At 46.8% G+C, this 26,727-nt stretch overlaps 1 protein-coding gene and 1 long non-coding RNA gene across 8 annotated transcripts in view; both read left to right on the top strand.

Annotated features, from left to right (window-relative positions):
* LOC134206338 (diacylglycerol lipase-alpha) overlaps positions 1-26,727 on the top strand; it is a 351,723-nt gene that overhangs the window by 159,799 nt on the left and 165,197 nt on the right. The window lies entirely within an intron of this gene.
* Positions 17,986-25,765, top strand: LOC134212402 (uncharacterized). Of its 2 annotated transcripts, XR_009979269.1 has the most exons (3): positions 18,106-18,336; positions 18,397-18,724; positions 25,611-25,765. It is a non-coding gene; the product is annotated as an uncharacterized LOC134212402 (long non-coding RNA). The 2 variants fall into 2 exon arrangements; XR_009979267.1 differs by lacking the exon at positions 25,611-25,765 and having other exon boundaries at positions 17,986-18,336; positions 18,397-18,793.

The following is a 26,727-nucleotide window of genomic DNA, read 5'->3' as shown; positions in this document are numbered from 1 at the left end:
TTCTCAGCTCCTCAGTGTTATTGCCTCTCTGGAAGCGGGCGGCGACGAATTTATCAATCTTGGCGGGAGGCATCAGCCAGCTTCTCGCTCCGTGCCAGTGGTCCCGCGCCACTGGGAGGAGATCGGTGCCTGCTCTGCTACGTTCCTTAGGATCCGGTCAGCCTCGTCAAGGAGAGGGATCCTGTGCTCTCTTGAGGTCACAGCGGCAAAGGAAGTGATATTGCAGCAGATGGCGGTGAGGTTCCTATGTCGTTAACCCTGGCTGCTTCTGCTGGAGTAGAAGGGAGGAGTCCGGAGGCCAGCCGGACGTAGTTGTTAAAAACCCGATCAATAATGCATAACAAAATTATAACAAGGGGAGTTATTTATTTCAGAAAAATATTGTAACAAAATGTGTTATAAATTTGACTGGTTAGTTGTTAAAATAACAAAAATTACACCCAGGTCTTTTTTTACACGGTTTTTTTTTACACGGTTTTTTTGCGAGGTTTTTTTTACACGGATTTTCGAACTAACACGGTTTTTTTACACGGATTTTCGAATTAACGCGGTACCCAGATCAAAATTTTCTAAGTCTTTTTGAATGGAAAACACTTAGAATAATTTTATGGATATGGGAACGATTGTTTTGCAGAGTATAAAACTGCATACAATATGGGTATTGCCGGAATGGATTCGATGAGTAGAAGCCGGAAATCGATGTTTGACGCCATTTTTAAATTCAAGATGGCCGACTTCTGGTTTGATAAAAGGCCCGGAAACCCATGCAATATGGGTATTGCCGGAATGAGCTCAACGAGTAGAAGCCGGAAATCGATGTTTGGCGCCATTTTGAAATTCAAGATGGCCGACTACCGGTTTGATAAAAGGCCCGGAAATCCATGCAATATGGGTATTGCCGGAATGAGCTCGACGAGTAGAAGCCGGAAATCGATGTTTGACGCCATTTTGAAATTCAAGATGGCCGACTACCGGTTTGATAAAAGGACCGGAAACCCATGCAATCTGGGTATATCCGGAATGAGCTCGACGAGTAGAAGCCGGAAACTGATGTTTGGCGCCATTTTAAAATTCAAGATGGCCGACTACCGGTTTGATAAAAGGCCCGGAAATCCATGCAATATGGGTATTGCCGGAATGAGCTCGACGAGTAGAAGCCGGAAATCGATGTTTGACGCCATTTTTAAATTCAAGATGGCCGACTTCCGGTTTGATAAAAGGCCCGGAAATCCATGCAATATGGGTATTGCCGGAATGAGCTCGACGAGTAGAAGCCGGAAACCGATGTTTGGCGCCATTTTAAAATTCAAGATGGCTGACTTCCGGTTTGATAAAAGGCCCGGAAATCCATGCAATATGGGTATTGCCGGAATGAGCTCAACGAGTAGAAGCCGGAAATCGATGTTTGGCGCCATTTTGAAATTCAAGATGGCCGACTTCCGGTTTGAAAGTTTCTTCGGAAGTTCCTCCGGGTTTTCCTCTGGAAGTTCCTCCGGGTTTTCCTCTGGAAGTTCCTCCGGGAATTCCTCTGGAAGTTCCTCCGGGAATTCCTCCGGAAGTTCCTCCGGGAATTCCTCCGGAAGTTCCTCCGGGAATTCCTCCGGAAGTTCCTCCGGGAATTCCTCCGGAAGTTCCTCCGGGAATTCCTCCGGAAGTTCCTCCGGGAATTCCTCCGGAAGTTCCTCCGGGAATTCCTCCGGAAGTTCCTCCGGGAATTCCTCCGGAAGTTCCTCCGGGAATTCCTCCGGAAGTTCCTCCGGGAATTCCTCCGCAAGTTCCTCCGGGAATTCCTCCGGAAGTTCCTCCGGGAATTCCTCCGGAAGTTCCTCCGGGAATTCCTCCGGAAGTTCCTCCGGGAATTCCTCCGGAAGTTCCTCCGGGAATTCCTCCGAAAGGTCCTCCGGGAATTCCTCCGGAAGTTCCTCCGGAGATCCGCCGGAAGTTCCTCCGGAATTCCCCCGGAAGTCCCTCCGGGAATCCCTCCGGAAGTTCCTCCGGGAATTCCTCCGGAAGTTCCTCTGGATTCCTTTGGAAGTTCCTTCGGAATTCCTCCGGAAGTTCCTCCGGAATTCCTCCGGAAGTTCCTCTGAATTCCTCCGAATTCCTCCGGAAGTTCCTCCGCAAATTCCTCCGAAGTTCCTCCAGAATTCCTCCGGAAGTTCCACCGGGAATTCCTCCGGAAGTTCCACCGGGAATTCCTCCGGAAGTTCCTCCGGGAATTCCTCCGGGAATGCCTCCGGAAGTTCCTCCGGGAATTCCTCCGGAAGTTACTCCGGGAATTTCTCCGGAAGTTCCTCTGGGAATTCCTCCGGAAGTTACTCCGGGAATTCCTCCGGAAGTTTCTCCGGGAATTCCTCCGGAAGTTCCTCTGGGAATTCCTCCGAAAGTTCCTCCGGGAATTTCTCCGAAAGTTCCTCCGGGAATTTCTCCGGTAGTTCCTCCGGGAATTCCTCCGGAAGTTCCTCCGGGAATTCCTCCGGAAGTTCCTTCGGGAATTCCTACGGAAGTTCCTCCGGGAATTCCTCCGGAAGTTCCTCCGGGAATTCCTCCGGAAGTTCCTCCGGGAATTCCTCCGGAAGTTCCGCCGGGAATTCCTCCGGAAGTTCCTCCGGGAATTCCTCCGGAAGTTCCGCCGGGAATTCCTCCGGAAGCTCCTCCGGGAATTCCTCCGGAAGTTCCTCCGGGAATTCCTCCGGAAGTTCCTCCGGGAATTCCTCCGGAAGTTCCTCCGGGAATTCCTCCGGAAGTTCCTCCGGGAATTCCTCCGGAAGTTCCTCCGGGAATTCCTCCGGAAGTTCCTCCGGGAATTCCTCCGGAAGTTCCTCCGGGAATTCCTCCGGAAGTTCCTCCGGAAGTTCCTCCGGGAATTCCTCCGGAAGTTCCTCCGGGAATTCCTCCGGAAGTTCCTCTGGGAATTCCTCCGGAAGTTCCTCTGGGAATTCCTCCGGGAATTCCACCGGAAGTTCTCCGCAAATTCCTCTAGAAGTTCCTCCGGGAATTCCTACGGAAGTTTCACCGGGAATTCTTCCTGAAGTTCCACCGGGAATTCCTTCGGAAGTTCCACCGGGAATTCGTCCGGAAGTTCCTCCGGGAATTCCTCCGGGAATTCCTCCGGAAGTTCCACCGGGAATTCCTCCGGAAGTTACTCCGGGAATTCCTCCGGAAGTTACTCCGGGAATTCCTCCGGAAGTTCCTCCGGGAATTCCTCCGGAAGTTACTCCGGAAAGTTCCTCCGGAAGTTCCTCCGGGAATTCCTCCGGAAGTTCCTCCGGGAATTCCTCCGAAAGTGCCTCCGGGAATTCCTCCGGAAGTTCCTCCGGGAATTCCTCCGGAAGTTCCTCCGGGAATTCCTCCTGAAGTTCCTCCGGGAATTCCTCCGGAAGTTCCTCCGGGAATTCCTCCGGAAGTTCCTCCGGGAATTCCTCCGGAAGTTCCTCCGGGAATTCCTCCGGAAGTTCGTCCAGCAATCCCTTCGAAAGTTCCACCACAAATTCCTTTACCAGTTCCACCAAAAATTCCTCCAAATGTTCCTTCAGGAAATCATTCAGAAATATTTCTTGAAATTTCTTCATAAGTTCCTCCAAGAACTCCCCTGGAAATACATCTTGAAATTTTATCCGGGAATTCCTCCTGAAATTCTACCGAGAGTTCCTCCAGAATTTCCTCCAAGAGTAGCACCGAGTGTTCCTCAGAGAAATCTAGCTTAACTTTTCAAAAAGACCTAAGTAACATTTGTTTTAATGAAATAATTTGAATATTGCAATCCACAGACCAATATGAAAGCTTTTGATTGCAGTACTCAAATTAATTAATTTGAAAAATGTTGTTTAGGTCCTTTTGAAAAGTTAAGCGAGAAATTCCTCCAGATGTTTCTCGAAGAAATTTCTTCGGAAGTTGCTGGAAGGAATTCCTCCTGAAGTTCTACAAATAAATTCCTTAGAGGAATTCCCCTGGAAGCATTCCGCCGGAAGTTCCTCAAAGGAATTCCTCCGGAAGATCCTCAAAGAAATTCTTCCGGCATGTGGTCCCGTAGCGTAGTTGGCTATACGTTCGCCTTATAAGCGAAAGAACATGGGCTAGATTCCCATCCTCTTCACCAAACCCTCGTCAGTCACCGGCAACGCAGTCCCAACGGTAGCGTTTGGGGTAACGCCTCACGGACACGTCTGCCAGACAACAACTGATAAAACTGATCTCGAAGGCATTCCTCAAACGTACTTCGAAAAATGGCAACCGAACAAAGCAACCATCATTGGATTCACCATATGGACAAATGGACACAAGGACTCACGATGATATCGGCAACGACAACAATATCGAACTACGGGTATCCATATATTCTGTACAGCAGAATACTACAGTAGATCACGGTTCAGTAGCGCTTAAGAACACGGAGTGCCTACTAAATAAATATATGAATAAAAAAAATCCTCCAGCAGTTCCTCAAAGGAATTTCTCCGGCGTTTTTTTTTCTGAAATTCCTCCGAGAATTCATGCGGAAGTTCCTCAAAGTCCCTCAAAATCTCCACAGGAGATTTATCCGAAGTACCTCCAGGAAATCTTCTGGAAGGTTCTCCAGACACTCTTCAAGAATTCCTTCCAGAAATTTCTCCGATGATTCCTGCTGAAACGATGCCTATAAAAGACGCGAATGGTCAGTTATTGGTCGACCCCTTTTCAAGTGCCAACCAGGCCACCACCACCGCAGCATGATCTGTCCAGGATGCGACGTGTAACGCGCGTCAACACCGGAGCGCCATCACTGCTAGAGATTCAAACATCTGCCATGACATCTGCTCATCTTCTGCATCGTTTATTTCGTAATATAGGACACCTCAACCTTCCCGGTCGACTGGTTGCAAAGTATCTTAGTGAAGGTGCCCAAAAAGGATGACCTGACTGTGTACTCGTCAGTTATCAGACATGATGTTGCTGTAAAAGTTCTATGCAAAATTATCCTAGCCCGGATTCAGGAAAAGATCGATGCGACTTTCAGGCGGCAGCAGACCGGGTTCCGTGCCGGAAGATCCTGTGTGGACCTTATTGTCACGCTCCGTATCATTCTGGAGCAGGTCAACGAATTCCGAGAGTCCCTTTACTTGGTATTCTTGAGAATATGTGGGGACCCTGAGACGCAAGGGGGTTCCTGAGAAAATTATCGGCCTCATCGAGGCATAAAACGAGGTCTTGTTGTGCAGAGTACTGCACAATGGGGTCGTGTTTAACCTTTTCCGGGTCGTAGCTGGTGTGAGACAAGGGTGTATTCCATCATCGTTACTGTTCCTTATTGTAATCGACGTTAATCTGGTAGGTGCCAAACCTATGGCAGCCTTTAACCATGGAGAATCTAAACGACATCGAATAGGCTGATGACGTTGAACTTCTCGCTCAACGGTGCTCTGATATGCAGAGTAAGCTCAACGACTCGTTTTCCGCAGGTTTAGTCATCAACGTCAACAAAACCAAATCGTAGGACGTAAACACGGCAACCTCTTCCAGTTTTACAGTAGTTGGACAATCAGTGGAGAATGTTGAAAAGTTCGAATATTTTGGAAGCCATGTGGCGTCAGACGGCGGTACCAAGATCAACATAGACGCACGAATCAAGAAAGCAAGGGCTGCCTTTGCGAGTTTAAGTAATATCTGGAAGAACAGGCAGATATAACGCATCAAAATCCGAATTTTCAACTCTAACGTGAAATCTGTACTGTTATACGGTTGTTCATCAACAGATGTCTACGGTACATAATTTGTGCCTGGTGGCCTCACAACTGGATCTCAAACAATGAGCTCCATTGTCCGATAGTACTGGAAACTCGGGATCGGAAGTGGGGCTGGATCAGCCACAATTCACGAAGGAGCGGAAACGAAATATGCAAACTAGCATTAGACTGGAGCGCAGCGGGACATCGCAGCAGAGGCAAACCCAGAGGCTCATGACGGCTCATAGAAGAAGTCGACCTTAATCTAACCTGGCTACAGGTAAAAGCGATAGCTGGTCGTCGCTCAGGATAGAGATCTTTCAAGTGGGCCCTTTGCTCCACCGGAGGCGTACAGGATTCATAAGTAATTAAATAATCTTCATGCTGCTAGATAAAACTGAACTTAACAGTAAAAATACTCTTCAAAATTGTACAACACCCTTCAACCTACTTCTTTAACAGTTCTCCAATATCCATCGATATGGTAGAAAATATTCGGTGGCGTGGTAAATTCACATACAGCGGCACGCCGACACGGCGACGGCATAAGAAAATCACAGGTCTAACTGGAATTTGACCATCTTAAATTTCAAAATAACGCCAAACACCAATTTCCGGCTTCCGCTCATCGAGCCCGTTCTGGCAATACCCAGTTTCTAAGTTTTTGTCAATCAAATAGACTGATAAACTTTTCACTTATCAATAAATTTTATAAGTCTTTTTCAATGAAAAGGACTTAGAAAATTTTTCGATGGTATTTTTTTACACGGATTTTCGAATTAACGCGGTCTTTTTTTACACGGATTTTCGAATTAACACGGTTTTTTTTTACACGGATTTTCGAATTAGCACGGTTTTTTTTTACACGGATTTTCGAATTAACGCGGTTTTTTTTACACGGTTTTTTTTTGCGAGGTACGTATCCCCCTCGTAAAAAAAAACCTGGGTGTATATCAAAAATACCTCTAGCCGTAACACAATTAAAACAGAGGTTGATACCTTGATATCAACATTATAACAAACGTTGATATAATTTGTCTGTACAAAAATCTACTTTCATGGTAATGAATCGCCTGCTTTGAGCGTGCTTACAGAGGCACACTAGGAGTAAACTTTCGGAAATCAGTATGGCGAAAAGCATCTAAGGTTAAATATCTCGAATATAAGCAACTTAATAGAAAAAAATAGGCGTAGTAGCAGATACCTTCCTACATAGCTGATACCAGGGGGCAGCAGGGACAGTAGGGACAGCATGGACCATGTCCAAGGGCTTGACGATCCCTCCCCAGCTGTCTGCGAGTCAGGGAGAACTGCCTAGGGCGTGGTGGGATTTAGCAGTGGGCTCTGTTAAAATCCCTCCCAAAAAACCACAAGTGCCCGTAAGCAGACTCTATCAAAGCGACTGTGTGCCGCTTCAAAAGCACAAGCCCAGGGAGTGCCAATTGGCATGGGGAGTGTCCCTACTCCGGTAGGGTAGCGCGTGAGCTGCTTCGGCAGGGAGTGAGTGATCTGGTTGTGCTGAGGCAGGAGTGTCATAGCGCGTCGCCGCTATTGTCACCTCGAAGCGCAGCAGAAGTCTGAGTATGGACTGCACATGCTAAGGTAAGAGTGTCGTAGCGTAGTATCGTTGATTGGTCCCTACATACCGCTATCGACACCTCGAGGCATGGCAGTGGAGTGTTAGAGTGAGTTGTGGAGTGTACCTACTTCGGTAGGGTAGCGCGTGAGCTGTTTCGGCAGGGAGTGAGTGATCTGGTTGTGCTGAGGCAGGAGTGTCATAGCGTGTCGCCGCTATTGTCACCTCGAAGCGCAGCAGAAGTCTGAGTATGGACTGCACATGCTGAGGTAGGAGTCGAGGTACCCATCGACACCTCGAGGCATTGCAGTGGAGTGTTAGAGTGAGCACCCGAAAAACATGGAGCGAATGGTCTTTGGAGAAGCTGCTTCGGCGGCAGGGTAGTAGTGGGTTGTACCCACACACCTACAGTTGTGCACATGTGGTGCATGGGGAGTGTCCCTGCTTCGGCAGGGTAGCGTGTGGTCTGCTTCGGCAGTGGTGTGATTGATCTGCTCGTGCTGAGGCAGGAGTGTCGTAGCGTAATATCTGTAGGCCCAGGCAGTTACCGCTATTGACACCTCGAGGCATGGCAGCGGAGCGCCCGGGAGAGCATCCAAGTAAGACTCAAATGGAGTGAATGGTGTGCGAGCACCCAAGTCAGTCTCGCGTGGGACGAGTGCCTGTGTGAGCGATAATGAGCGAGTACGCTTAGTACTGCCATCCCCCAGAAGTAGTACTGCGAGGTAGTTCCTGGGGGAAACGATGGCGGAGCCCAAGGGAGTTTAGTCGGTATTACCGGTATGGTCGAGTCCGACACTCCAGTACACTTCCGTGTGGTAGTTTGGCAACTACAATGCACGTGTACTGGGTTAGTGTGTAAATGCATTCTCCCTTGTAAAAAAAAAAAAAAAAAAAAGCTGATACCAAATAGATTTTTGTGAAAAGTTCCTGCTGTTGAGAAAATCTGCGTTAGATGTCTTTCCCCATACAAATTTCTGGCGGTTAAGTCATGCTGGCTATTTTGCGCATATACAATAGCGGCGGGTATAAAATCAGCCACTGCCAATAATTCATTGTCTACATCACGTATAGAAATCTGGTACGCTACCACGACAGATTTCCATCCATAATATAGGGTATCTGTTCCTATATCAATAACAATAAGGCAATGCGCATGTCAAAGGAATTGATTTCTCACCCAATAATCAAGAAACATGAGAATAATTATGCTCGGCTCATGTAATTTTTAATTGAAAACAATTTGGTAACTTCAAAAATGAAATTTTCATTACATTATAGAAGTATTTTGCTAAAAAACATCATCACCGCCATGCACCTATTTCAATAACATTCAAAAACAGTTAATCCTATGCCAGTACCTACCTATATCAATAATACTGTTTCCAACATAAAATACGCACACTATTTTTGTGTGTATACGTAACGATATGATTGCAGTGATGCCGAATTCTTCAATGTTTTGTATTTGAGTTGAAATATAATTACCAAATTGCTGTTTTGACGTAGGACTACGTCTGTGTTTTCTATATTGGGGTACACTTTACGATTGCGAAAATCTGGGACCGTCACGAAAATATGATAGACTTTAAACTTTAATATCTAAGCCGTTTCTCGATGGATTTTCAATTTTTTTGGACCATTCGATCAAGGATGAGTCAACGCTTCTTTGTATTTATTTGAAAATACTGATTTTAACTATTTATTATCGATAATTGATAAAAAGTTTAGAAATAGGTAAACTAACCAATCACGTACATGCATCACTAGCACAGACATCAAAAATCAATCACTTGCGGGTTTGGATCTAATCCTCAGTTGGAACAAGATTTTACGCATAGCAGACGCATCAAAGCGATCTTAGCGGAGAGAACACAGCATCACGGAGACGCTAATAACATTTTCAAAGAAAATCCATCGCATTGGTGGTGGTGCTCGATGTGTTGCTGCAGATCATTCAACCTCAACGAACCAGAATTTCATATGAAGAAAAGGTTGACCATAAAAATAGCACTGTGGCGATCCCGCACCGCCAGTGCCGATGCTGAAAATTTATTATAAATTGTGGTGTCAGTTAGTTGGAAAGGAACATTGGGAAAAGAAAATTGGTTCTTCTCAGGACCAACATTTTATAAAAAGAAAGAGTTAATTGCGAAAATGGACTGTTTCGGTGGCATCGGGTTTGGCGTGGTAGCTTGGTTGCTGTTAGTGATCCCATCCATTAAAATTTTCTACATCATCTCCCTCCGACGCGCTATCAAATTCGCTATTTACGATTGAGCTTTTCAGTTTGAAGAAAGTTTATTTCGAATCAACTTTCTTTTGTATAAAATCCATGAAGACGCCACCTTTGTGAAAACTATCTACCTACAGCAACTACCCATTAGTGAACGTCGCTTGGACAGACAGATTTCAAGAGATAATGTTTGGTAATATGAAGAAACTTCGTCTTGAGTCAAATTTCTGTTATCATTCCACGCAACAATACGCATCTTAGATAAACAACATCTTATAATCAAATTCAGAATCTTTCGAGAATGTTTCATTGGATTCTTAGAATTCATAATTCTCCGAACGGTCCGTTGTCTGTGGAAACTCGATCGAAATGGCTCGCGCGCGTAGTAGTAGTAAGTAGTAAAATTCTTCTTTATTGTTTCATTTTCTGTTCTACAATTATTTTTTACATGTACAGTGCTCGGCCGGCTTGGCCCTCCAACTTCAATTTTAAATTTTTATGTTTACATTGTTATTTAAGTGTTAATATGATATATCATGACGGCCTTCAGGAGGCGCTAGTGTGTTTTTTTTAAATTTGATAACCTAACTACTATGTACACTAATATTTACAATAAGAAATTTGATAACCTAGATTGGAACTAGCGCCCTAATTGGAGCCTGATCCGAATGCAAGCAACGGACCCTAAACTTTTCTTTACACTCACCAAAGCGTTCATGTAAGGTTTTTATTCCGGCCAGACGGTGGACCTCGGATGTTCTTGTCCTGGGAGGGGTGTTGAGGATCATCCTCAGGAATTTGTTTTGGACCCGTTGAAGTTTGAGGTGGTGGGTTTTAGCGCAGCTCTCCCAGACCGGCATGCCATATTCGATCAAAGGGAGGATGATTTGCTTGTAGACAGCAAGCTTATTGTTCAGGGACAATGACGACCGGCGGTTGATCAAAGGGTACAGTAGTTTCAACAAGACGTTACACTTTGTCACCGTTTTGTCAACCTGTTGCCTGAAAATAAGCTTGCTGTCGAGGGTCAAGCCAAGGTAGCCGGCCTCATTGGCCCATTCCACAGTCGTGCCATTGAGGATGATTTTACAGTCCCCAGGCGGAACAAGTTTAGGGGATTTGGAGTGGGGGAAAATGATGACCTGGATCTTCGCCGCGTTGATACAGATCTTCCAGCTGGTGAGGTACTCTGTCAGGGCATCCAGGCCTCGTTGGAGTTTTGCCACTAGCGCTCTGATCACTCTACCGTTGTAGACGATGGATGTGTCATCTGCGAACAGAGACAGAATGCCGCCTTCTGGAGGTTCTGGCATGTCGGAGGTGAACAGATTGAAAAGCAGGGGCCCGAGGATACTGCCCTGGGGGACGCCTGCGACGATGTTGTGCGCATTGGAACTCGCTCCGCTGATTGAGACCCGGAATGTCCTTGCCGACAGGTAATTGTTGATGATTTTCACCAGGTAGCTGGGAAGATTGTAGCGTTGTAGTTTGTACACCAGGCCATCATGCCATACATTGTCAAATGCCTTCTCGACATCGAGTAAGGCCATGGCGGATGTTTTCGAGACAAACTTGTTCCGTCTGAGGACGTTGGTATACAGTTGACCGACCGCGTCGGAAACCAAACTGTTCCTCGAGCAAGATGTTGAGATTTTCGGCAGACTCAAGTAACCGATGATGAATAGCTTTTTCGAATAGCTTGGATAACCCTGAGAGAAGGCTGATGGGTCGATAACTTTTGGGGGAGGAAGGATCCTTCCCAGGCTTCCGGATGGGGATGACTTTCGCTGACTTCCAGGACGATGGGAAGTAGCTAAGCCGGAGACACTGATTAAAGATCAGCGAGAGGTGCTCAAAGAACGGAGCACTCATGTGTTTGAGCTCGAGATTCAGGATGCTGTCGAAGCCTGGGGCCTTCATGTTCTTCGACGATTTGATATAGGCCGTCAATTCGTCAGCTGAGATCTCCAACTCCTCCGAGAAGTCGTTGGGAATCAAATGGATGTTGTTAGCATGCTCGTTGACGGCTGCTTCGTGTGGACTGACGATGTTCTGCCCAAGATTGTGTGAGCTGACGAAGTGACGACCTATTTCAGCGACCTTCTCTGCAGGAGTTATCAAGCGATCCTTAGAGCCATTATTGTCTAGTGGGATCAAAGGTGGAATGGGCCGAGGCTTGGATTTTAGAATTTTGGTCATTTTCCAGAACGGCTTAGCATAATCTGGGAGAGTGCGGATCTTATTCGAGAAGTCGTTATTTTGAGGTCCACCATTCTGGCCTTGATAATTTTGTGATTCGATTGCAGCGTGCCTTAAGCTCAGGCAGTCCAGTACGCTGAAACTGCCTGCGAGTGACATTCCGCAATCGAATCAAATCTTTGGTGAGTGTATCGATGTTTAAGGAGTTGCTTACCTGCCGAGCCGTCGGTACGTGTTGCTCTCGGGCCGCCGTGATCGCCTCCTCGATAGCGCACAGCTGGCGGTCGATACTTTCCGGCGTCTCCGGACGCACCTCGTAGTCGACGGTGTTATCGACGCACTGCTGGAAACGCTGCCAGTTCACTCGGTGGTAGTTCCGCCGTAACTGCTGGTGCCGATTGACCGAGGAGCCCAGTTCCGCCACCACCGGATAGTGATCCGAACTGAGCTCCTGGTATACAACCGGCTGCGAGACGTGGTTACTCAGGTTTGTTACGTAGAGGTCGAGCGTTGCGTGGGCACCGGACCGACTCAGCCGAGTGGGGGAATCCGGGCTCAGGATCGTGTAGTGGCCTTCCTCCATGTCGTTGCTCCAGATGGTGCCGTTTCGATTGCCGCGACTGTTGCCCCAGGCTTGATGTTTGGCATTCAAGTCGCCGGCAATGATATACTGGCCTTGCCTCCGCGTCAGCTTGACGATGTCCCTCCGAAGGGCAGCCGATGATCCATCGCCGGCTTTGGCTTGCGTTGGACAGTAGGCCGCGATGAGCGCGATTGTGCCGACCGAAGTGGTGATTTCGACACCGATGGCCTCGATGACACTGAGCTGGAAGCTTGGAAGCAGACGACAGTTGATGTTGTAGCGAAGAGCGATGGCCACACCACCTCCCCTGGTCGGCCGGTCGAGTCGCACGATGCGGAAGTCCGGGATGTTGATGTTCACCTCCGGTTTTAGGTGCGTTTCGGTGATGAACGCCACGTCTATTTCCTTCTCCTCAAGGAAATCCTTCAGCTCGATTGTTTTGCTCTTTAGCGAGCAAGCGTTCCAGTTGACCAGGCCCACCCTAGCAGCCATTTTCAATGATGAACATGCCAAGTGTGAAGACCTGGTCGAATCGGGTTTTGCAGCCGCGCAGTCGAGTGGCGAGCTGCGCGAAGATCGGCATCAGTTGCTCCGGAGTGTACAGCGGGGCAGATTCTTCCGGTGGGACGGCTTCGTTCTCCGACTGCCGACGGAACCCAGGAGGAGGAAGCGGGGCCATTCGCTGGTGGATGGTGCCGACGATGCTGGAGCTTGGACCGATGCAGCTGCCGCTGCCAGTCGCTTGTGCGGCTGTAGCGGTGGGAGTATTGGAATCACACGACGGGGAGCCAGGATAGCTGGAAAGTTGACCTCGTTGATTACAGGAACACGGTTTTTCTTCGGAATGGTCCTGGTGGAAGCCTTCTTCCGGATTTCCAGGAACTCGGCTCGCTTTGGGCAGCCCTTTGTGGTGGCCTGATGTTTGTCGCCACAGTTGGCGCATTTGGGATCGGCCACCTCCATTTTGTCGCACTCGTCAGTCGGATGGGGTTCGCCACACTTGTTGCAGCGCGGCTTCATGCGGCAGTTCCTGGTGCCGTGCCCGAAATTGAAGCAGTTGGTGCATTGCGTGACATCGCGGTGCACTGGCCGATATCGCTCCCAGTCAACGACGGTGTAATTTATAACGCCAACCAGCTTCAGGTCCTTCCAGGTAGTGGAGCCGTGCTCCAGATGGATCAGGTAAAGCTGGTCGCGATATTTCCTCGCCTTGTCGTGACGAGCGATCTTGTGGACGGCTACTGGCTTCAGTCCGCAACTTTCAAGCTCTGCTTGGAGCTCTTCCTCCTTCATGTCGTGAAGTCCTCGCAGCAAGGCCTTGAGCGGCTTCGTGCCGGGGTGGTCATGAGTGTAGTACTCATACTTGTGGACCTCGAGGAACTCCACGACGGATTGATGATGGTCCCTGTTGGCCGGCATCACTTTCACGCCCTCGCTGCAGAGCCGAAAAGTACATTTCAGCCCCTTAGCGATCAGCTGGCGAATTTTTGGTCGTAAATCCGGCGGATCGCCCTTCACAAACACGGGCGGGCACTTCTCCTTCCGCTCCGGTTGCACCTGCGGCAGCTGCGATTGCTGCTTCTTCCTCTTTTCGGCGGATTGCCGGCGTCATCAAGCGGCAACGGCGAGAACACGTTGCTCTGCAAAAGCTGCTTGGAGGGTTACCCGCGCCTCCAAGAGCAGTGCGCTTAGGCACTTTTCCAGCGACCGAATCGGCTACCGAGTCTCCCATGACGGGTCCGGGAGAAAATAACGCCAACGCGACAAGCGAAAACGTAAACAGCGAAAGAACGAGAAAAACACTTCGAAAAAATGCGCGAGCAAAAACACGTCCGTACGTGTTGCTGTCTCGAACTGGAATGAGGCTCGCGCGCGCGTAAAAGCGGCCTCCTTATATCTAATGAAGTAATCCTATTAGCTCCGCCCTTCATTAATCGTTAAGAGTGCACATTATATTTACACCATATCAGCTCACAAAGGGGCGGGGCTAACGGGTTTAATTTATTAAATACAAGAAAGCTGCTGTTCAGCGCGCGCGAGCCATTTTGATCGAGATTCCACAGAAGGCGGTTCGACATTCGATGCAGCGAAGCGGACACAGCAGCACGAAGTGGGTGGCAGTGTGGCAATGCTGCAAATTTGCACAAGCGATTGGATGCAGTTAGTTATTGGAATATGAATTGGGAAAAGAAAATTGGTTCTTCTCAGGACCAACATTTTACGAAAAGCATTGGGTTTGGCGTGGTAGCTTGGCTGCTGTTAGTGATCCCATTCATTAAAATTCACTACATCATCTCCCTCCGACGCGCTATCAAATTCGCTATTTACGATTGCGTTGTGCACTTTGAAGAAAGATTATTTCGGATAGTCGGATCAACCTTCTTTTGTATAAAATCAATGAAGACGCCACCTCAGTGGAAACTTTCTACAGCAACCACCCATCGGTGGACGTCGCTCGGACAGACAGATGTCAAGAGATAATGTTTGGTAATATGGAGAAACTTCGTCTTGAGTGAAATTTCTGCTGTTATTACTCGTAACAATACACATCGAAGATAAACAACATCTCATAACCAAATTCATAATCGAGGAAATTTCATAGGATTTTTAGAATTTGTCATTCTCCGAACGGTCCGTTGTCTGCGAAATCCCGATCGAAATGGCACGCGCGCGCCGGAAAGCAGCTTTCTTATATCTAATGAAGTAATTCTGATAGCCCTGCCCTTCATTCATCGGTATCAGTGCACCTTATATTTACACCCATATCAGATCACAAAGGGGCGGGGCTAACGGACTTAATTTATTAAATACAAGAAAGCTGCTGTTCAGCGCGCGCGAGCCATTTTGATCGGAATTCCACAGAGAGCGGTTCGACATTCAATGCAGTGGAGCGGACACAGCAGCACTGAGTGGGTGGCAATGCTGAAAATTTATTTCAACTTATGGAGGCTTAGCGAAAAGTCATCAAGTGGCGGTCGTACAGTTGCAGTAGTTATTGGACAGAAGGCGCATTGGGAAAAGAAAATTGGTTCTTCTCAGGACCAACATTTTATGAAAAGAAAGAGTAATTGCGAAAATGGACTGTTTCGGTGGCATCGGGTTTGGCGTTGTAGCTTGGTTGTTGTTAGTGATCCCATCCATTCAAATTTATTGCATCATCTCCCTCCGACGCGCTATCAAATTCGCTATTTACGATTGAGTTTTGCACTTTGAAGAAAGTTTATTTCGGATAGTCGGATCAACCTTCTTTTGTATAAAATCAATGAAGACGCCACCTCTGTGGAAACTATCTACAGCAACCACCCATTAGTGAACGTCGCTCGGACAGACAGATGCCAAGAGATAATGTTTGGTAATATGAAGAAACTTCGTCTTGAGTCAAATTTATGTTGTTACTCTTCACAACAATACGCATCTTAGATAACCAACAGCTCATAACCAAATTCAGAATCTTGCGAGAAAATTTCATAGGATTTTTAGAATTTGTCATTCTCCGAAAGGTCCGTTGTCTGCTGCGGAATCCCGATCAAAATGGCTCGCGCGCGTCAAAAAGCAGCTTTCTTATATCTAATGAAGTAATTCCATTCCATTCCATTGCGAAAATGGATTGTTTCGGAGGCATCGGGTTTAGCGTGGTAGCTTGGTTGCTGTTAGTTATTCCACCCATTCAAATTAATTGCATCATCTCCCTCCGCCGCGCTATCAAATTTGCTAGTAACGATTGAGTTTTGCACTTTAAAGAAATCGGATTGTCGGATCAACCTTCTTTTGTATGCATAAAGACTTTTTTGGAGGACACCATCCTCAAAAATGGCCGAAATAAAGGAGAAATAAGAAGAATCAGAAGTGGCGTGAAACCAAACACAAATATATTTATATGCTTATTTATATGCCGCGATGTAAGCGTTCATGGCAAAGTAAGGATTGTGATGTCCCCGACTGAAAGCCAGTCGAGTGGCTTCAGCGGCCAATGAGTCATGTTAATTCCACGGTTAGAGACTGAAAGTCCATCCAACTGGGAACAACTATTCGACTTCTTGATTCAGTTGGCCTCCGAGCAGTTTGCTCAATGTTAATATTGCGATTTTTGCACTTTATAAGAGTTCTGCGAGATTTTTTTTCTCACAGTCATCTTTTTCTCACACTCAATACACTCAAAAAAGTTTGATTTTCCGTGTATAATATTTGTGTGTGAGTGCTCAATCTGAAAATAAATAGACGTCAAATCATGGCGGGAATCGATTTAGTGTACACGCTTACATGGGACTAATGAGTAATGGGTTATAATTGGGTATATTTCAGTAACAAAAATCGATCAACCCGAAATGAGAGTGGGTGTGAGAAAAAGAAGCGGGCAAATCACAATCTACACATAACTCTTCAAATTGGTGAAATCGGCAATAAAACGACACAAATTATTATGGCAAATACTATCAATTTCGAATAGCTACGTAGTCCTACGTCACCTTTGCGTACAACCCGATTGGGCTGCACCTTTGAGTTTTTGTTGCAGTTTTCGATCTTATCAGTTTAATTTTATGTTTGTCATAATTTATCTTTTCGATATAATTTATATCACAAATATAAGAGTTGAATTTCACAGTGAAAATTCATTCAAGCGCTTTAAAATAAAAATCTAGGTTGGCAACACTTGAGAGTACTGCAAGCCATGTAAACAGTTTGGAATACGGACAAGGATAATTTAGACGCTGTTCGAAATAAACCTATATCAAACTATAGGAAATCGCGTTGGTTTTTAAAATATAATTATATTCATAGTGAAAATGTGATGTGCTTTATGTGCTGTGAAGTGAATTTTGTAGGGATAGAATTGTTTTAGCTTAAAATTGAGTGGAAAACAACGGCGTGAAAACAGATGAATCTGCTAGTAGCAATCGAGCAGTGCATCAAACCATCAGTTCAGAGGTAGGAAAATGAAAATAAAAGTGCTTTATAATTTTATCTCTTAATAATTTGATTCTTGTGAATTAAAACATTACTTAAATAAAATCTTGAATAATATTCCAAACATTCAAGAATGTGTTCCACCCATTATTTTATACATACGATGTGAGAAATTGTAAATAAATTGATTTTTATTTGGTTTATCGACGGTTGGGATTAATATACGGGCTGTTATTAATATGGGAACAGATACCCTAGGCAATTAACTTTGTTCCAGCTATTTATTAATATCGAGCGGGTTCAAGTTGTACTGGAGGTGATTACCTCCGATTTTTTTTCCAATGTCTACAAAAAATGTAGGCAATTATTTTGTGAAAATATACATAACTAATGTTGTTATAATTTTGATATGAAATAAAACTGGCCGAAGACACATTTTTATCGAATTATCTAATTATAACACACGTTGTTTTAAATAACAACAATTGATAGAAATTAGTTATAATTTTGTTATGCATTCCTGATCGGGGAACCACTAATAAATTCTCTCCGTGTGTGTATCGTCACTTGTGCGGTGTTTTTTGGCCAAAGTTTTCATAGAGTTAATCTGGGACTTGCAGGCCACATGTGAGCTGTGGATCGATTTCCATTCCGAGCACGTTGCTGAGGTTGACGAAGTAAGTCCTAGTGCCCCTGGGTGAAAAGTGTGCTGTTGGAAACTAAACCTTCCATCGGCTTTCAGGTCACTCCTGACGGAATCCAAGATTAATGGCGGTAAGCACCAACGAGGATAATACGCCAATCGAGTATTATCCTCGATTTTAATAAGCATCAAGCAGTATTATCCTCGTTTGTTAACCCAGTATTAACTTTAATACGCCGATTTTGGCGTATTAAAGATAATCCTAGATTTTCGATTTGTGGCTGCGTTCGCATAGAGAGGTCGCACGCACACTTATGAACAAGATGAAAATGTCAAAGAACGAGGAAAAACAAAACAGCTGATGGAGGTTCCATGGAGCTGAAACAACACCGGGTAGCGAACAACACGGATTTGTAGCCGCTGCCCGCTACTAGCACGTTGGACCTGCATCTTGGGACTTCCCGACGGCATCTGGAGTTTTGATTTTACAAGGTATTTTTTCGATTATTATAATGTGGAAAACTAACTAAATCGTTCTACGTTAATTTTCAGATGCATGTTGCACTTTTCATCCTCCCGTCGTTAATAATTTATGGAAAAAATCTGCAACAGACGATGGAAGGAACTCAAGTTTGAAAGGAGTGGGGCGTTCCATTAAATTGAGCCAGATGTATGTATACCACAGATGATAATGAACCAACAATTTGACGCCACAATACACGGTTCGAGGCCACATCCCTCCATCACCGGCATGCCCCCCACGCCCGGCAAATCATTTAGCACCTGGTCCGCCCACCTAACTCGCTACGCTCTCCGTCTGCTGGGTGGGACGATGTCGACTTTGGTAAATTTGTGTCCAGGAAAATAACTATTACTTTTGGTAAGTTAAGTTAGCAAGTTAATAAGCTGAAACGCAATAAAAATGTTATTCTATTTTGGAAGTACAAAATGTGTTATTTTTTAACAATTCAAAGAATAAGAAAAAATATGTATATATACGGGAAAACATTCTGCGATGCTCTCGATTTCTAGACACCAGAGTCCAAAATAGGCATACATTTGAAGCGTTCTTTTCTGTATACACAAGTAATTCCACCGGGAACTCACTGGATTTTCAACAAAATTTCGTTCGAAAGTAGCTAAAAAATTCCGGCAGAAAATCTAAAAACTCTGGAATATAAAAAAAACAAATTTTAAAGCTTCTACAGGAACTCGGGGAAACCTACAGCAATTTTAGGGATTTATCCAGGAATATCAACATGAATTTTGAGAGTTATTTAACGAATTTTAGGTGTTCCTCCATTAATTTTAAGAAGTTCTATAAGAGATCTGGGGATTTGTTCCAAAAGTTTTGTGGATTAGAAATCGTAAAAATATAGAGAATTTCATATTAAATTCTAAGAAGAAAATGGAATTTAGTGATATTCTATTTGGATTTAAAGGAAATTTATTTTGCTTGAACAGGAGTGGCTATAATGTGAACATCTTAAAAGGTTTCTAGTTTATTTCTTGGAAAAATTCCCATTGAAGGTACAGGGAGAGTTTTAAGTGGTATATATAAGTGGTATATATTCCTAAGCCCAGAAGAATTCTCGGAGAATGGATGAATATCAGAAGGAAACTTTTTTTTTAATTCCTCGTGAAATTCCTCAAGAAATTTCTTATGTAGTTCCTACAGGAATTTCCTTTTGGAGTTTCTCCGAAAATTTCTCCGGGAGTTCCTCAAGGAATTCCTCCTAGAGTTCCTCCCAAAACCTCCAACAATTTCTCCAGAAATTATTTCAGGAAATCATCCTGGAGCTTCTCGAATGCTCTGGAGCTCCTCGAATTCCTCTGGAGTTCCTACAGAAATTCCTCCAGGAGTTCCTCAAGGAATTCCTCCTGGAGAACCTCCTCGAGATCTTCCACGAATTCCTCCAGCCCCCCAAAAAAAATCCGCAAGGAGTTATTTCAGGAAATCATCCTTGAGTATCTCAAGGAATTTCTCTTGGAGTTCCTCAAGAAGATTCTCATGAAATTTCTCCTCGAATTCCCCCAGGTATTCCTCCTGGAGTTCCTTAAGGAATTCCTCCTAGAGTTCCTCCCAAACCTCCAACAATTTCTCCAGAAATTATTTCAGGAAATCATCCTGGAGCTTCTCGAATGCTCTGGAGCTCCTCGAATTCCTCTGGAGTTCCTACAGAAATTCCTCCAGGAGTTCCTCAAGGAATTCCTCCTGAAGATCCTCCATTTCCTCGAACAATTCCGCCAGGAGTTACTTCAGAAAATCCTTCTGGAGTTCCTCAAGGAATTTCTCTTGGAGTTCCTCAAGAAATTCCTCTTGGAGTTCCTCAAGAAATTCCTCTTGGAGTTCCTCCTGGAGTACCTCCAGGAATTCCTCCAATATTTCCCAGATTTTATTCCAGAAAATATACCTGGAATTATTGCAATAACTCTTTCTGGAGTTATTTCAGGAATTCGTCCTGGAGTTCCTGCAGAAATCCCTCCTGGAGCTCCTCCGGGAATTTCTCTAGAAGTTCCTCCAGGAATTCCTCTTGGTATGTCTTCAGAAATTCCTCAGACTCCTCCTCCTGGAGTACCTCCAGGAATTCCTCCTGTTCTTCCTCCAGTAAGTCCTCCTGAAGTCCTGGAGATTCCTCAAGAATTCCTCCTGGAGTTCTACTTACTAAACTTATAAAGATCCTCTAGGAATTCTTTCTGTAATTCTTCCAGGACATATATCTGGAGTAATTCTAATGATGCTTCCTGGAGTTATTCCAGGAAATCCTACTAGAGTTCCGCAAGGAATTTCTCATCCAGGAAGGAGCTCCTCCAGGAATCCCCAAAGGAGATTCTCCGAGAATTCTTTCAGGAATTTCTTCCTGGGATACCCCGGGAGTTCCTCCAGGGATCCCTCTGGTAGATCCTCCAAGAATCCCTCCGTGAGTTCCTCCAGGAGTTCCTCGAGGAATTCAAAGTTCTTCAAAGAATTTCCCCTGGAGTTTGTCAAGGAATTTCTCCTGGTGTTCCTCAAGGAGTTCTTCTTGGAGTTCCGCAAGGAATTATTATTGGAGTTCGTCAAGAAATTCTTCAAGGAATTCCTCCTGGAGTTCCTGCAGATATTCCTCCTGGATTTTTTGCAAGAAATATACCTCCAGGAGTTCCTCCAGGAGTTCCTCCGGGAGTTCCTCCAGGAGTTCCTCCGGGAGTTCCTCCAGAAGTTCCTCCGGGAGTTCCTCCAGAAGTTCCTCCGGGAGTTCCTCCAGGAGTTCCTCCGGGAGTTCCTCCAGGAGTTCCTCCGGGAGTTCCTCCAGGAGTTCCTCCGGGAGTTCCTCCAGGAGTTCCTCCAGGAGTTCCTCCAGGAGTTCCTCCGGGAGTTCCTCCAGGAGTTCCTCCGGGAGTTCCTCCAGGAGTTCCTCCGGGAGTTCCTCCAGGAGTTCCTCCGGGAGTTCCTCCAGGAGTTCCTCCGGGAGTTCCTCCAGGAGTTCCTCCGGGAGTTCCTCCAGGAGTTCCTCCGGGAGTTCCTCCAGGAGTTCCTCCGGGAGTTCCTCCAGGAGTTCCTCCGGGAGTTCCTCCAGGAGTTCCTCCGGGAGTTCCTCCAGGAGTTCCTCCGGGAGTTCCTCCAGGAGTTCCTCCGGGAGTTCCTCCAGGAGTTCCTCCGGGAGTTCCTCCAGGAGTTCCTCCGGGAGTTCCTCCAGGAGTTCCTCCGGGAGTTCCTCCAGGAGTTCCTCCGGGAGTTCCTCCAGGAGTTCCTCCGGAGTTCCTCCAGGAGTTCCTCCGGGAGTTCCTCCAGGAGTTCCTCCGGAAGTTCCTCCGGGAGTTCCTCCAGGAGTTCCTCCAGGAGTTCCTCCAGGAGTTCCTTCAGAAGTTCCTCCAAGAGTTCCTCCGGGAGTTCCTCTAAGAGTTCCTCCGGGAGTTCTGTCATAAGGGGAGTTCCTCCGGGAGTTCCTCCGGGAATCCCTCAGGAGTTCCTCCGGGAGTTCCTCCGGGAATCCCTCCGGAGTTCCTCCGGGAATCCTCCGGAGTTCCTCCGGAATCCTCGGGAGTTCCTCCAGGAATCCTCCGGGAGTTCCTCCGGAATCCCTCCGGAGTTCCTCAGGAATCCTCAGGAGTTCCTCCGGGAATCCCTCCGGGAGTTCCTCCGGGAATCCCTCCGGGAGTTCTTCCGGGAAGTTCCTCCGGGAATCCCTCCGGGAGTTCCTCCGGGAATCCCTCCGGGAGTTCCTCCGGGAATCCCTCCGGGAGTTCCTCCGGGAATCCCTCCGGGAGTTCCTCCGGGAATCCCTCCGGGAGTTCCTCCGGGAGTTCCTCCGGGAATCCCTCCGGGAGTTCCTCCGGGAATCCCTCCGGGAGTTCCTCCGGGAATCCCTCCGGGAGTTCCTCCGGGAATCCCTCCGGGAGTTCCTCCAGGAATCCCTCCGGAGTTCCTCCGGGAATCCTCCGGGAGTTCCTCAGGAATCCCTCCGGGAGTTCCTCCGGGAATCCTCCGGGAGTTCCTCCTGAATCCTCCGGAGTTCCTCCGGGAATCCTCCGGGAGTTCCTCCGGAATCCCTCCGAGTTCCTCCGGGAATCCTCCGGGAGTTCCTCGGGAATCCCTCCGGAGTTCCTCCGGAATCCCTCAGGGAGTTCCTCCAGGAATCCCTCCGGGAGTTCCTCCGGGAATCCCTCCGGAGTTCCTCAGGAATCCTCCGGGAGTTCCTCCGGGAATCCCTCCGGAGTTCCTCCGGAATCCTCCGGAGTTCCTCCGGGAATCCCTCCGGAGTTCCTCAGGAATCCCTCCGGGAGTTCCTCCGGGAATCCTCCGGAGTTCCTCCTCCGAATCCTCCGGAGTTCCTCCGGAATCCCTCCGGGAGTTCCTCCGGGAATCCTCCGGGAGTTCCTCAGGAATCCCTCCGGAGTTCCTCCGGGAATCCCTCCGGGAGTTCCTCCGGGAATCCTCCGGGAGTTCCTCCGGGAATCCTCCGGGAGTTCCTCCGGGAATCCTCCGGGAGTTCCTCCGAATCCCTCCGAGTTCCTCCAGGAATCCTCCGGGAGTTCCTCCGGAATCCTCCGGAGTTCCTCCGGGAGTTCCTCCAGGAGTTCCTCCGGAAAGCCCTCCGGGAGTTCCTCCGGGAATCCCTCCGGGAGTTCCTCCGGGAATCCCTCCGGGAGTTCCTCCGGAAATCCCTCCGGGAGTTCCTCCGGAAATCCCTCCGGGAGTTCCTCCGGGAATCCCTCCGGGAGTTCCTCCGGGAATCCCTCCGGGAGTTCCTCCGGAAATCCCTCCGGGAGTTCCTCCTCCGGGAATCCCTCCGGGAGTTCCTCCTCCGGGAGTTCCTCCGGGAATCCCTCCGGGAGTTCCTCCTCCGGGAATCCCTCCGGAGTTCCTCCGCCGGGAATCCCTCCGGGAGTTCCTCCTCCGGGAATCCCTCCGGGAGTTCCTCCTCCGGGAATCCCTCCGGGAGTTCCTCCTCCGGGAATCCCTCCGGGAGTTCCTCCGGGAATCCCTCCGGGAGTTCCTCCGGGAGTTCCTCCGGGGATCCCTCCGGAAGTTCCTCCGGGGATCCCTCCGGGAGTTCCTCCGGGGATCCCTCCGGGAGTTCCTCCGGGAATCCTCCCGGGAGCTCCCCCGGGAATCCCTCCGGGAGTTCCCCCGGGAATCCCTCCGGGAGTTCCCCCGGGAATCCCCTCGGGAGTTCCTCCGGGAATCCCCTCGGGAGTTCCTCCGGGAATCCCTCCGGGAGTTCCTCCGGGAATCCCTCCGGGAGTTCCTCCGGGAATCCCTCCGGGAGTTCCTCCGAGAACGGCTCCGGGACTTCCTCCGGGAATCCCCCCGGGAGTTCCTCCCGGAATCCCTCCGGGAGTTCCTCCGGGAATCCCTCCGGGAGTTCCTCCGGGAATCCCTCCGGGAGTTCCTCCGGGAATCCCTCCGGGAGTTCCTCCGGGAATCCCTCCGGGAGTTCCTCCGGGAATCCCTCCGGGAGTTCCTCCGAGAATCCCTCCGGGAGTTCCTCCGAGAATCCCTCCCGGAATCCCTCCGGGAGTTTCTCCCGGAATCCCTCCGGGAGTTTCTCCCGGAATCCCTCCGGGAGTTTCTCCCGGAATCCCTCCGGGAGTTTCTCCCGGAATCCCTCCGGGAGTTTCTCCCGGAATCCCTCCGGGAGTTCCTCCGGGAATCCCTCCGGGAGTTCCAGAATTCCAGGAACTTTCAAAGTTCCTTATGGAATCTCAGAACTCCTTCAGTGAACTTCTAGAAACCCCCAGGGATCTTTCAAAATTCCTTCTGAGAACTCCAAGGATTCCTCTAGGAAATTGCCAGAATTCCTTCAAAGAACTCTTAGATTTGCTTTATGAATTTCCCAGACTTCACAGAGAACTCCAGGAGTTCCTCAAGGTAACTCCCATTATTCGTAATGCGAACACCCAGTAATTCTTCAGAGAACTCCCAGAATTCTTCAGGAAACTTCCCAGAAATCATCCAAGGATTCCTCAAAATTCTTTAGGCGATTTCTCAAAACTCCTCCAGAGAACTCCAGGGATTCCTCAAGGAGGTTCCAGTATTCCTCCAAGGAACTCTCAGTGTTCCCACAGAGTTCTCCCATAATTCGTCAAGGAAACTCCCAATGTTCCTATAGAGAACTCCCAGAATTCCTCCAGAAAACTCTCAGAGTTCCTCCAGAGAACTCCCCGAATACCTCCAGAGGTTACCAAGAGTTTCACGAGGGAACACTCAGAATTCTATCAAGGAAGTTCCAGAATGCCTCCAGGTAACTTCCTGGATTTTTCAAGGAAACTCCTAGAATTCCACCAAAGGAATTTTAATGCCTGATAAAATTCCTAATAGATTCTCTTTCTTCTAAATAAATTCCGAAACCATTTCCAGAGGGATTTATAAGCAATTGCTGGAGGGATTTCCGGGATACTGAAATAAATAGCTCTTATAGAAATTCCTTTTAGGTGTCCCGAAGGATGGCTTCCAGGAATTCCGGAGAATTTGTTTCAGCATTTAGGGAGAACCACAGACAAACGGGAAATAACTAGGATTCGTTCCAAAAATTTCGGTGAAATTCTTCAAGGAATGTTTAACATTTTTTTCTCAGAACTCCAAAGGGATTCCTGGTGATCTTCGTAGTAAATTCCTAAAAGAATTTCTGATTTCTGGAAATCCTGTCAGTACTTCTAGTACTTCTAGAATTGATCTCGAAATTTATAAAGAGTACAGGAAATCCTAAACGATTTATTTCAAATATTTTGCGACGGAATTCCTGAAAAAATCTTGAAAGAAATTATGTTTCACCATACTTATGAATAAAGTAGTGGATTTTTCGAAGTAGCAATTTGAATAAATCTTTGGACAAATTACAGACTGAGATCCCGGAAAAACTCATGGAGAAATACCCAAAGCAAGTCCTGTAAGACTTTTCTGAGGAACTCCTGGAGGAATACCCGAAGCTATTCTGGAGGAATACCTTTAATAATTACTTGAGGAATTCAAAGGAATTTCATTCGCCATTCCCGAAAAAAGTATAATGAAATTCCAGAAAGAATCCCCAAAGGAATTTCAAACGGGTTCCCGGAGTATTTCACTAGGATTACAGAAAGATTTTCTGGAAGATTTGCACTAAAGAGCCCCAGTTACTGATCTCGCAAATAAATCTTCGGGAACTGCAAATGCTGGAATCTCAAAGGATGCCCTGAAAATGAAAATTTTTAGGAGGAATTTATGTTCTAATTCTTTGAGAACTTCCCGGCAGAGGTATTCCTAAATGCGGTGTTCAGTTGTTTGAAGTTGTCTAAAATTGTTTTAGGAATTTCAACCCGCAGATCCGGCAAGGCAAGATGAAATGCATCAGGAGTTTCATCCAGGAACTGGCTAAAAAAACTATCAGCGCAACGCCGAATCCAGACGATTTTGTATTCTCTTGAGCAAGCGCTACATCACTGACTATCCAGCTGTTTTTAAAGCGAAGAAATTTAGATTTATCTCAATGGAAAATCAATATTCCATTGATATGTCGTAAGAAATATCACAATGAATTGAAACCTGTTGAAGAAAATTAAAACGAAACGGGAAACATAAACAAAACAGAAGTCATCGTTGATTATTTATGATTCTATCATTCTCATACGCACACTTTCTCACCACAGCGCATAGCGAAAAATGGCTGCGTACTTAATACCGGTTTGGTGCTTACCGAACGAGGTAATAAATTTTAATCTGGATTTTCTTAAATCCGTATTAAATCTAGTATTATCCTCGTTGGAGCTTACCGCCATAAAAGTGCTCGCGTTCTCGAGGGCACACCACTCGATACGGAAGCAACGGGCAACTGTCATTTTTATTATTTCACGCATGCTGCGACGCAGCAAAGCTAAATCAACAAAAATGACAGTTGTGCGCCGCCTGAATCGAGTGGTGTGTCCCCGAAAACGTGAGCACTTTTAATCTTGGATTCCGTCAGGAGTGACCTTCAGCTGCTCACGGAGCCGGCGGTTGACCATTTTTTTCATGGTCTTGTAGGCACAAGAGGTGAGGGAGATTAGTCTGTATTTGGTACAGTCCCAACCCATCACGTTATTTTTAGCAATGGGAATCACGAAACTTTTCCTCCATTCGTTGGGGAAAGGTTAGGTACAAATGGTCGAAAAGGACAAAAGGTCGAAAGGACAAATCGTCGAACGGGACAAAAGGTCGAAATAGACTGAAAACTGAAACGGAGAGAATCATTTTCACACAATACAAGTTTTATTCATTTCTAAAATCAACAATCTTTTTTTTATCTCTAACAGATTGATATTGTTTCATAGTAATTACTCCTTCTTTGAAAATTGCTCATTCTTCAACTTTGATAGATGAGATGAGTTACTTCAGCTTGGAGCTAAATGCATTTCACAAATTACAATACACCCAACTTGTTATCTATT

Source organism: Armigeres subalbatus, chromosome 1 (genome assembly GCF_024139115.2).
Source record: "Armigeres subalbatus isolate Guangzhou_Male chromosome 1, GZ_Asu_2, whole genome shotgun sequence".
Classification (NCBI taxonomy): domain Eukaryota; kingdom Metazoa; phylum Arthropoda; class Insecta; order Diptera; family Culicidae; genus Armigeres; species Armigeres subalbatus.
This window is presented reverse-complemented; position numbering and strand designations above follow the sequence as displayed.